At 30.8% G+C, this 12,883-nt stretch overlaps 1 long non-coding RNA gene across 1 annotated transcript; it reads left to right on the forward strand.

The window, feature by feature from the left end:
* The first annotated feature begins 1,637 nt into the window (after positions 1–1,637).
* Positions 1,638–3,197, forward strand: LOC122271525 (uncharacterized). Its single transcript, XR_006226419.1, has 2 exons — positions 1,638–2,040; positions 3,053–3,197. It is a non-coding gene; the product is annotated as an uncharacterized lncRNA (long non-coding RNA).
* Positions 3,198–12,883: the final 9,686 nt, after the last annotated feature.

Consider the following 12,883-nt stretch of genomic DNA (forward strand, 5'->3'; position numbering starts at 1 on the left):
ATAGATTCGAGCTAAATATACCACCTAGTTAAATTCTAGGCAACGTTTTAAGAAGCGCGATTATTTTCATTAAATACAAATCAATAGTCAGGTCGCGTAACGTCTGTTTAGAAAAAGGCCTTTGCCGATTATTAAATAATCCTTCTTGATACACTCAAGCAAAAACTTTCAATACTTTATGTCACGCAGCGTAAACAGCAATATTTATCTAACTGCTAAATTCAACCCATTTGCAGTTATTAGAATCACTAATGAAAAAAAAAAATTATAAATCAAACCTGTTTTTTTTCTTTTTCAAAATTCATTCTGAAGAGACACCATCATTTCTCACTTTTTACTTAACCGAATCTTGTTGTGTACTAATTCAGCCTTATTTATTCTGTGTGTATGCTAGAGAGTATTTCCTGTAACTTCCAGAAATGTTTCACGAGTATGTTTCTCCCAGATAAGTTAAGAATAATTAAACGATACAAGTTCTAAGATTAAGCTACTTTTAGTGAACAGTAGACAAGCCTACTGATGACTTGAATAACATTATTTCTAGAATTACCAAATATTTTGGCAGAGAAGTAATTTAATGTAATAAATGTATCGTCTTGATAGTGGTTTTAGGGACAAAAGTAATTGCACCATCGTAATAGTTGTCTGTATGTATGTTTATATCCTTTTCTTATTTAACGACAGTAGATAAAATGTTATGAATTGGACAAACAAAAGGTTCAATAAACTTAAAAAAAGGGAGAAAATCGTAACATAAAGGAGTTAAAGTTGAAATACAATATTCAACTGGTTCATGGTTTACGTCTTATATAGTGTTCAAGTTATAGGTTGGATTGGCAAATTATAATTTGGGTTGGATTTTCGACATTAGAAGAATAAAATAAGAAAAATGAAGTTCATTTTGATATAAACAACAATGAAATAAAATAACTAGGCAGTTTTCGTTCATGACTTCATGTCTACAAAGTAAATAAATTATCGCCTTACCAAATCACTTCTGAAACATTTAGTACTTGTTTAATGCCAGCATGATTTGCTAAATTTTGTGTTGACTTGATTAAATATTTCTTTAGAACACTGTTCAAGTTTAAAAATATTTTAAACAAGTTAAAAATATAAGTCATGAAAATATAGTACAATATATAATACTAATATATAGTATTGATATATAATACTAATGTATAATACTAATATATAATACTAATATATGATACAAATATATAATACACATATAATACTAATATATAATACTATATACTCGTATATAGATAGTATTGTATCATTAATACATTTGGAACAGAGTTCTAAAAATATTTCAGCTTAAAGGTCACACTGACTTCTCTAAAAATAATCATTGAAGGCGATATTTAGAAAGGTTCTCTCTCCACTAGTTTTAGAAATTTAAAAAAGCCTTCATATTAGAGTTTTTATCACCTACAAATATTTCGATTGTGTTATCAGGATCAATTCAACAGATTGAAGCAAGAAAATACTTTATTTGCTTCAATCTAATTGAAATTTTCTTTCCACAAATGCAAACAAAATTTTCATACAAAGCAGGAGTATCCAAACTTTTTAATCAAAGGGGTACACTGATTTCTTAGCTAAGCTCTAGAGTCCAAAACTTAGGTAGTTTAATGGCTATATCACACGAGAGAAAATATGTGCAACTGCAAGTGTAAGTGCAACTGTAAGTGAAATTTCTCCAAAAAACGCTCGTGTGATATAGAAATTACGGTTGCACGAAATATCTGCAACCGTTCAGGCAATTTCTTTCATGAACCAATCAGATCGTTTGCTTTTTATGACGTTTCAATTTTATGTGATGACATATACAAATGTAAATAAAAATGGCGGCGACGTTAGGAAGAGGATGATCGGATGAAATTTTTTTATAGATGAGACGGAACAAGTTTTTAGTTTAATAATAACATTTCCTTTAAAATGAAAGCATTAAAAATACTTTCGCACTATGAGATGACCATCTCAATGCAGTTGATGTACTACCATAACAGGAACCTGCACACGATTTTAGTATCGGTAAGTATAGTACATTATTTTTGCGATAAATTTTCTTTTAAAATATTTATTTATTTTAAGCTAATAAAATTAAAACTTATTATAATTTGTTCCGATCAAAGTTTTAATTACTTTAAATAGAAATAATTTCTATTTTTATATATGTAAAGAATTATACTGGCGAAAAGCTTTACTTTGAAATATTCGCCAAGCAACTCGCCAAACTTTGTTTCAGTATTATAACATAAAATATAATAATGATTATATTTCTTTATTTTTAAATTTTAATCTTTGTTTCTGTTGATTGTAAAAGCATGTGTCCGATTATTTGAAAGTTTTATAATTATTAGTGAAATAATTATTTTATTCTTCCCTAAGAATTCTTTTAATTTTTGAAAATCTCATTTTAAAACAAGTTAGAAAATATGTGTGGTAAATATTTACCTTGTTTCTCACAAAGTTACCCCATTTTCCAGTAATTATTGAAAAGTATTACAAGAAAGGTAGTATATTATATATAAAAAGTAATTATTAAAAATGCAAATTCCCAATCTCCTTGTCTGTTTCTACATTCATCCCTTCTATTTTTTTTTTTTTTTTATGATGATTTGCATAATATTTTGTTTATAATTATTCAAAGTTAACTAATGATACTTTACTTTTTATTTATACTTCACATTTATCTCTTGATACTTAGCTTTTCTATAATGACAGTAAGTATGTAAGTGTACCTTACTAATTTTTCAATATACTTACATTTTTAAGAGTCTTCGTTTATAAATACAATTTATTTTTCTTGAAACAAATTTCAATCCAAACATAAGAACTACAAAACTAAACACACCTGCCATCTTTCATTAGTGTATAGAATAATCTTAGAACTATAATCAAAATATCTGTCAAACTTAAAATAAGTTTAAAAGGGATACCTAAGGACTTAAATGATTTCAAATTAATGGCATTTAATCTTCCTTATTCTAATAATGTGTTGGTAAAATTTTATCATGAAAGTGATTTCTTTCTTTTATTTCAGATATTTCGTATAATCCTGTAAGGTTTATCTGGTAAAGAAGGAAAGAGATGTAATACTGTTTTTATGGAAGAAATTAAAAAATAAGAAATAAAAATGAATAATGTTCTAAATGTTTCACTTGACAATAAATGTTTTATTTTTTAAATTGATTCTTGTATTATTTAAAATGCAAAACAAAACACGTAAAGGGCTATAACAAAATAATATGATACATTAAAAGTATGTTCTTAATAAAATATTGTTTTTTTTTTATAGTTATAAATAAATTTTAATTTATATACTGTATATTACAATAAATTTGTCCCAAAATAAATCCTATAATTTTTAATTAAATTATCTTATACCAATAATGAATGATATAAATTTTACAATAATAAAATGTAAGTATGACATTGAAAATCCTCTTATATTTAAAAAGCAATTTTACTAAGAAAGTGGAAAAAATAATTTTCATAAAAGTGATATTCCTGATATGCAATGTGTAAATGAATAAAATTGATGATCCCTTCATGTAATGTAAATTAATTTGATGAAAATAAAATTCTGAGACATTGTAGTATAGACAAGTCTGACATTATTTATTATGTATTTTTTAGACTGAATTTAAAAAATAGAATTGATTTGATAGATCTAATAGTTTTGATGTTATAAATATTTTATGAGTGAAAGGTAATTCAAAAATTTATATTTCATACATTAAACCATCATTTCTTCTACAGAATTATTTCAAAGGACTATGTTTTTGAATTAAGCTTAAAAAATAAATTTGAAGAAATGCCTTACTTGATTAGATAGCAATGTCAGTTGCATAAAGTGGTATAAGTCATAAAATTGTCCTTTCTACACATTAAACTTTTTATAAATTTTCGAATTGTTAAACTATTAAATCAGACAGCTTGTTTTTATTCTCATTCGATTTAGTGTTTACATAGATAATGATACCGCACTTGCCTAGCTAGCATGTTACATAGTAAATATATATAAATAAACTATGCTTTTACAGGGTGCGGAGCCAAATCTTTCAACAAAAAATAAGCAACTTTTAAGAACATTTTAGGCACTCAAAAAATATTTTAAAGCTCTAGGTAAATTGACAAAATGCAAAATAATTCTCAGACTTTACATGATCATGATAAAATAACTAGAATTTGACAAAGAACTGTTTTCTTGATTATATTAGCCATTAAAAAAATGATCAAGAGATTTTTCGGTTCGATTTCAGAGGGTGGAAAATAAAGCCTGAAATTGAGAATATCTTGCAAAATACAGCATGAGAGAGCAAGAATCTCACCGAACCCAGCTCACTAGACGCACATGCGGACTCGCAAGTATTTCACCAAACCTGTAAAATGATTGGCGTTTTCATACGCTATGGACTGACGGTACGCTGAAATTGATCATGGTTGAATGAATTCTGCTGTTGTTGTTAATTTACGTCGCACTAGAGCTGCACAATGGGCTATTGGCGACGGTCTGGGAAACATCCCGGAGGATGATCCGAAGACATGCCATCACAATTTTGATCCTCTGCGGAGGGGATGGCACCCCCGCCTCGGTAGCCCGACGACCTGCGAGCGAAGTTGAGCACTTTGCGGTAGCACAGTTTAACGAGGACCCATACCGCACACCCTCGGTCCCTACGCAGACTGATCCAAGTGGTCACCCACCCGCACACTGACCATAGCCAGTGATGCTTGACTTCGGTGATCTGCTGGGAACCGTGTCTTAACGATCAGTCCAGTGCGGGACGAATGAATTCTGAAAACGTGAAATAGAAAAATGTGAAAAGTACGTTTTTACATAATATGTGGCGAAAATCGACATTCCTTTTCATAAATCTCTTTTTCGAAAAAGGAAAATAAGGCACTTTTTAAAAACACTTATTAAGAAAAGCACCTTTAAGGGCCTTTAAAAAATGAAAATCAAAAATAAGCACCTTTAAGCACTTTTTAAAAACGCTACGCACCATGTTTTATACCTTAGTCACTCAAATCAAGATAAAAAAAATCGTCAAAATTCTAGATAGTATTTAAGTCCATCCCCCTTTCACCCCCTTATCCTTTTAGGGACACAACATGAAATTCATTGATATCTTAATATCATTTTATATTATGAGGTAGAAATCATAATCCTTTTTATACTATGCTACTTCACTAATGGGGAAATAAAGTTTTCAGAATTTTAATTTCCTGCTGAAGAAAAGACTTAACACAAATACAAATGTAAAAAATTAAATCAAAATCAATCAATATTCTACAGCATCTTTACGAACATCGTTGAGAAACTATGATATAATAGAATCATATGATAAAATTAAATATGAGCCAAAAGTAAAGATAAATAACAAAATATGGTAACCCAATTTCATGCAACCGTTCAGGCAATTAAGCAACCCTTTCGGCAACTCCGAACGGAGGAATTTCACTTACAGTTGCACTTACAGTTGCAGTTACACTTGCAGTTGCACATATTTTTCTCTCGTGTGATAGAGGCATAAGAAAAGACTGCTAATTTTCCTCGGTTTTGGGATTATACCAAGTATTTAGAACAAAAATTTCATATCATTAACTACCATTAAAATTTTCGATTAAATTATGTATATCAGTTATTGTGGTTCTTCTAACGATTTTGAAATATTTGAAGTATTGATGAAGACTTGGTCGGTAGGCTTGTTTGGTGATGCAGGCAGCTCTTTTTCGGCAGTAGTTTGGGTGCCCCTGATTTAGACCATCAAGAAATATTAACGATTCAACAAATGCATATAAACACATGGTAGCTAAATAAATAAACCATAGCCTTATATTAATATTTCATAATTTTAATTTTAAAGCAAAAGCTGAAAAAGCAGATTTTTATTCTGGAATTAAAACAGATCTTGTCTTATTCTGCCTGTGAAAAAACTTATGAAAAAGGTTAAATATTTTTCAAACACTGTTCTTAGTGATAGTACAGTGTGAAACCAACAAAACTTTAGTGTATCATTAAAGTAGAGTGGCTAATGTAAACTTAGCTACTGCTTTTAAGTAAGCTACTTAAGATTAAATAAAAAAAGAAACTTTTGGAGATCATCAAGCTCTTGAGACAATTACGACACATGTCTGTGGTATCGCAGTATCAAAACGTGTCAGTTTCATCACGAGAACATAAGTGAAAGAGATTTCTTTTAATCTAACCTTGGCCTTGGCTAACTTGTTGAATATCTAATTTTCTGATTTGAAAGCATGGAAATTGAAGGCATCGTAAAATTAAAAAAAGCTTCATTGTTGAACTCCGCAAAAAAAAAAAAAAAAAAAAAAAAAANTTATTAAAAAAAAAAAAAAAGAAAAAGAAAATTAAATAAATTATCCCTATGTGTAGTATGCTATTTTATTTTTCTAAACTGATATTTTGTTGTTTAATCGTGGATTTTAAGTGGCGGTAAAAAAAGAGCATCAATGATTCTGATCTAAAATTAAAAATAATAATAATAATAATTGGAAAATCACCAAAAGTTTCAAGCCGGAAATCTATAATAAAATAATAGCGTCGTTTGGAATTATATTTCAGACACATTATTTATTTTTTATAATAACGTGTTATAATGTTTTAAAACTAAGATATCTGAGTGTCAAGTGCGTATGGGTAGTGTTGTTAATAATAGAGCCGGAGGTTTTAACCTCGACTCCGTTAAGACCCGAGTACATGTGATATACGTGCTTGTAAAATTTGCGGAATCGAAAGTAGTGTGGTCGGTCGCTGAGCAGTTGCAGGAATACAAAGATCTGGAGAAAATTTCCTTCCTTTTCAAATATATGTATAATTTGAGGAAGTGACTCACAATATAAAAATTGTGATGGTATATCTTGTGCAGCTCTAGTGCGTCGTCAATAAAGTATCTCTACCAACCAAAATTAAAAGATTTCTATATTCATTTGAATTTCCTGCAAACAACTGAGTAAAATGTAAAACTACTACTTCGAAACAAAAAGTTAAATTTAGTGTGTTGAATATGTAAGAGTATGTGAATGGGCCTAGTAGAGGAATAGACGTTCTAATTGCGCAGGCAAAATCTGTATTTCGTTCATTCACACATCTTACCGAATTTTTAGGTCTTTTTTTGCAGCAATCTTAATAGATTCTTTCATTTAATTTCAAATAACAAAAAATTAGAAACCACTTACATTTAGATGATCGAATGAGTTGGTGAATTGTGGGGAGACTTGAAGCAGGCCAGCCTCGAATTCAGATTTGTAGAGGATTCAATTTAACACTCAGCGTCGTGTGTAGTTTATGGATACAGTTTCAAGATTCTGGATCTGTGGAGAGAAAAACTAAAAATCGAGTTTCAAAGGATTACTATTTCCAAAAAACTTCATGAGAAAGAGAGCTATTTGCAAGAAGATTTGTTGTTTGCGTTCTACTGGCTTTTGCCAACAGAAAAGTTTTTTTTAGGATGGTGCAGATTGGATACTGATACATAGAGATTGGAGCACAAATCTGTGTTCGAACATTATCTTCACTGATGAGTCTGACTTCAGCTTGACCACTGACTTTCGACGTACTTTCATACTGAGAGAACCAGAAATCCGCTACCTGCCCTCCAATATCTGAGAAGTCAACCATCATGGTGGCCGAGGTTTGCTGGTCTTCACAGAGGCATAATGCTGGATTCTCGCACACCCCTCCATGTCTTTGAAAGAGGTTCTGCGACTGATGTGAGGTATAGGAATGAGATTTGGGAGTCCTATGTTCGCCTTTTCAGGGATGCAGCGGTTCTTGATATCATTTTAATGGAAGACAATGCGACACTATACAGAGTATTTCTGGTCAACTATTTTCTGGAAAATGAAGATATTCGCCGGATGAATTGGCCAGCCAGATCTTCAGACCTCAACCCTATGGAATATGTTTAGGATGCTTTGGGGAAGATAATGCATCACGTGACCCCCTATGAGAACTATCCATTGTCTGAAAACAGCGTTAATGGATGAGTGGGACAATCTGTCACTGGAATTCACAAACTGTCTTATTTTCATATAAATCATGGTGTGAGGCCATATTCCTACTAAACCATTTTTTTAATTCAATTCTGTAACCAACTTTTGATATCACCCGACTCTGGTGAGTGTTACTCACGATCATGCGTGTATACTTTAACTGCTAAATGAATATTATTTTTGTATTATAACAACCCATGATCAAACTAAATTTTATTGAAACCATCCAGTAGTTCTGGAGATAATTGATCAAGTATAAAAGTTCTCTTAATTCTGAACACCAGTGTATTACATTCCAGCGCTCTTGAAAATTTCGTAGAATGGGAACATCGAGGGTAATACAAAAGCTGAGTGTTTTGCCACTATCTGTGGTAGTACTCTCAGCACTGAACTGCATAAAACTTCCAAATATGGGATGCAATATTACAGTCGGTAAATGCATAGAATGAAACGAAATAACGAAAAGCTAGTAAACGTAATACAGTTAAATGGAATAAAATCTTACCTGTAAGGTGAAGAGGTGTGACGATACAATTAATTAAATTAAAAGTTTTAATCTTTATAGAAATAGGAAGGAATTGTTTTTTCTTTTCTTTCTTTAGGCAACAATTTCTTTACTTTGTAGCACTAATATAAATGGTAAAAGGTTGTTCATGTTGTTGTTTATTAAATGCATGCCTGGAACATTCTTTCAGTCCCAAAAGGGGGGAAATGTTAAATTTAAAATAAATCAGAATTTGTTTTTCTCCAACACTCATTATTCATTTAACACTTGACAAAACAAATATTTTCATTATTGTTGCTGCATTTGTAAGTCTATTTTTATATTAGTGAAAAAGTTTCACTACTGAAACACAGTTAGATTCAATTACTTGCATCGTACAATTAAGAATTAATCACAAAATTACCTGTTAGTTATTTTAAATTTATAGCCTGTAAAATAATAATTTATTTATAATGTAATTTTTGTACTTTGTCGCTTTATGTTTCTGTTAGAACATTTTTCTTTTTTAGTTATTCAGATGGAAAACGTTAGTTTATTCCTTTATAGTTTTCCCCTTCCTTTATCTATTATATATAATTCTCTTACGTGGCTCCTAAATTTTGGCTGTATTTCTTTTCCGCCGGTGGAAACGTTTGCCTTGTTTTGAAAACACCAAAGCATTCTGCCTTTTAATGATGTGTTTCTGATCTAATATATATAATTCTCTTACGTGGCTCCCAAATTTTGGCTGAAGTACTTTGTACAACTAAATAAGATTCTTTTCACAACAGTTAAATATTTACTTTATTTTCTTCATTCATAGAGAAAACAGTCGGCAAAGAATTCTGTTAGGTTAAAAAACATTTCGCTAAAAAAATAACGAATTCTAAAAGAAATAAAAATAAACAACTTAAAAAATAAAAATGCTGTTGCCAGCCATAGAATTTTTTGAAAGTTAACTTAGCAACATAAATCAAAATGACATAGAAGCGCAACTAGATCAAAATTATGATACCTGAGCGCTTGACGTAACAAATCCTTCAATTCTAAAAGTGTTGTATCGCCAAATGCCCAAATTAACAATTGTGTTCTTAAAGAAATTCTATAAAAAGTTTTAAATAAACAACCTACTTCTACAACTGCTTCTTGAAGAACTTGGCTCATTGATTAAAAATATTGTTTTAATTTTACAGTACTAACTTTACTTCTACTTTCATTATTGCTATGACCCTCTTTCATTACATTTTACAACTTCATGCTAAATTTGAGGACTTTAAGTTGTTTTGTGGTTGAATACTGACAAAAATGTGTGCATAAAAAAATAATATTTAGAGGTTAGGAGTTGCCTCAGAAAAATTTGAATTGTTGACATTGAACTTAACAATGGAAACAATCGTTTTTGTAAAAAATTGAATTGTATTGTTGACATCAAAACAAAAAATATTGCGTTTCAACTTAACAATACTACCTTAATTTATATTTTAGAATTGCCTCGGAGAAATTTGAATTGTTAGCAATGACTTAAACAAAAAGTTTTATTTTAACTGGCAAATACTATATTATAATTTTAACTTTTTCTATGACCATACTAATTTTCTTACTCTTTTCTTTGTTTTCTATACATTTTATATTTTTGTGATGAAATAAAAAACTTATAGTTGTTCTGCTTCTGAACACTGATGAAAACACAAAATGATGGGTTTCGTCAACAATCAAAAATATATACATTTATTTTACAAATTCCATATTATTAAGGTGGCGCCCCTCAGAGAATTAAAAATACAAAATTATATTCATCAAAGCCGATGCTTTACATCCGTCGTTCAGTGACAGACTACTATTTCATATTGTTTTACAACACATGGCCTTAGCCCTCTGGTGGGAAGGACTTTAAAACAAAACTTACAACAGTTACTTTTCTCAACAACTGAAATTTAAAACAGTGTGATTAAGAAAAATATGTGAACTGTTTGCAATTTCAAATTACTATTGAAATGTACAGGTTTAGAATTTTCTACAGTGAAAAGTTTTCGGAACTTCAGTATTCAAAAAAGTATACAAAAACTAGACGTTAAGAACGTATCCAATGAGCGAGCAAAGCGAGCATTGGATTGCGAAGCAATCCGAAATGAACTGCGAAAGCATTTCCGGGGGTTGGTGAACGCCAGCGAGCGGGGGGCGAAGCCTCCTAGTAATTAATAAAGTTCAAAACTGTATAATTTCGTTAATAACAAACTCGTCTGTTTCCATTTACTTAAATTTACTTCAGAGGGAATCAACTGCATAAACATGTGATGAAAAATATCAAAAACGTTTTGTGAGGACAATTTTAAAATAGCCTTTCCCTTCAGGGGCTAAATGGAGTGCAAAATTGAACAATTTTGTAATTGACACGTCTACGCCATTAATACCATATAACGAAAAATGTCAGAAACTGCTCACAAAGGTCTTAAAATAGCTTTACTTCATTTGTAATCTTTCCTGTTTATAATTTATACAAACTTCCATTAAGTGGTTCATCTATATAAATATTAATCAGAGAATAAAAAATGTCAGAAAACGCTTCTCATAAATTTTCTAAATAGCTCCTCATTTCAGAATTTAAATAGAGTTCAAAATTGTATAATTATATAATTAACAAGCCTGTCTGTTTAGAGTTTCTACAAACTTCTACAAAGTGATTCAGCTACATAAATGTAAACATATCATGGAGCATGGCGTGAATTTTGATTTGTTCTTTCCGACCAGTTCCAGAATTATCCAGAATGGTCAGAGTTCCGATAGAATATTCTTGACTCCATCAGATAAAAGCGGCTCAATTAATTAAAAGAAGACTTGGACACTGTCATTTCTTGGATCTGTGAATAATGAATAGTGATTTCGTTCCACACGTGAGAAAATAATTTAGGGTATAACAAAATCTCCTTTAGACAATCTTAACAGACAAAGATTAACATTATAATTTCAGGTTGTCGACCATTATTATTTGTAGTAGTAATGTCACGTCTTATTAATTCACGTGTCGCAAAACACGTGAATAGCGGCATTCACGTGTATAGGTTAAATCAAGGTTATAAAATAAATTTATTTTAAATCAAAGCAGTGGCGTACGCAAGGGAGGGGTTTAGGGATTTAAACACCCCCCTTGAGCTCAGACAAAATGGCAAAAATAAAAATTTTAGTAGAAATTATGCGAGCTATTATTTTTTAAGACTATGTATTTTTATTAACCTTATGCCTACTTTTTTTTCTCACGGTATTTCTCAGAATACTGAAAAAACATTTACTATAATAGGGTTGTACTTTTGAAACCAAATTCACGTGATACTGTTATGGACTGGTTCCTTTCTGTCCTGCCAGTATAGTTTTCGAGACTGGCTGTCATTCGCGAGGTCTTTACGCGATGATTCTGGAATCCTAGACGTTCTGTCGTCTTTGAGACAATTCGAGAATTTTGGAGACGCGGTGAAAAATTACATAAAAAAGAGAGGAACGGAGTACAGTGAAGTTAGTTAGTCAGACTAAGAGTTATCTCTGCCGCTTGTCTTTCGGAGCTTGTCTCTAAATCGGTTTTGTTTTGTCTTAACAAAAAGTTCATTCAATCGCCGAACCCGTCGTCGCCAGTATTTCGACTACTGAAGAAATCAGTAGCAATACCAGAGATACTGTGCTCGTTGAAGTTATTCATTCCAGCTCGAAACTTTGAGATCGTAGCATAGTGGATATTTCTGTGCCAATATATACATATATTTGCTGTTCTTGGATCTTTAGGATTTAACAATTTTTAACACAAATATTTAGCAATTTTTAATTATTTTGAGAAAAAATCACGATCTGAAATTAGTGAGGTGACAGCATCTAATACCAATTTAAGTTTTTCTGTTGTACAGAAATGTGATACTTCAGTTGAAGAAAATGTTTCTAGCATAACAAAATCTGATGAATGTGAAAGTGGCCCTCAAAGTGTTACTTTCCACCCATATGACATTAAACTTTTCTCAGAAAATATCACATTATGTTCTTAAACTTAAAAAATCAAATCAAAATTTAACTAAACAATGTTGTCTAAATAAAAAGTCAAAATTGTCTAGCTGTCGAAATTAGGGAAATAATAGTGCTTTATAACAGATTCGAATTTCTTTTAGTAGTTTCAGAAGATTATGAACACCCCCCTTGAAAAAATTCTGCGTACGCCACTGAATCAAAGTCATACCAAAAGAAGATTTGAAACTTTTTACCACGAAGTTTGACGCGAGGTATTGGTGCCTATAGGGTCGAAATTTTATTCTAAATCTGCGATGGATAGGTATATATCTTTTGGTGTGTCACGTATGGAAGAAATAGGTACACAAATGGTTTCAATGTCTCTGT

Source organism: Parasteatoda tepidariorum, chromosome 6 (assembly GCF_043381705.1).
Source record: "Parasteatoda tepidariorum isolate YZ-2023 chromosome 6, CAS_Ptep_4.0, whole genome shotgun sequence".
In the NCBI taxonomy this organism is placed as follows: Eukaryota; Metazoa; Arthropoda; class Arachnida; order Araneae; family Theridiidae; genus Parasteatoda; species Parasteatoda tepidariorum.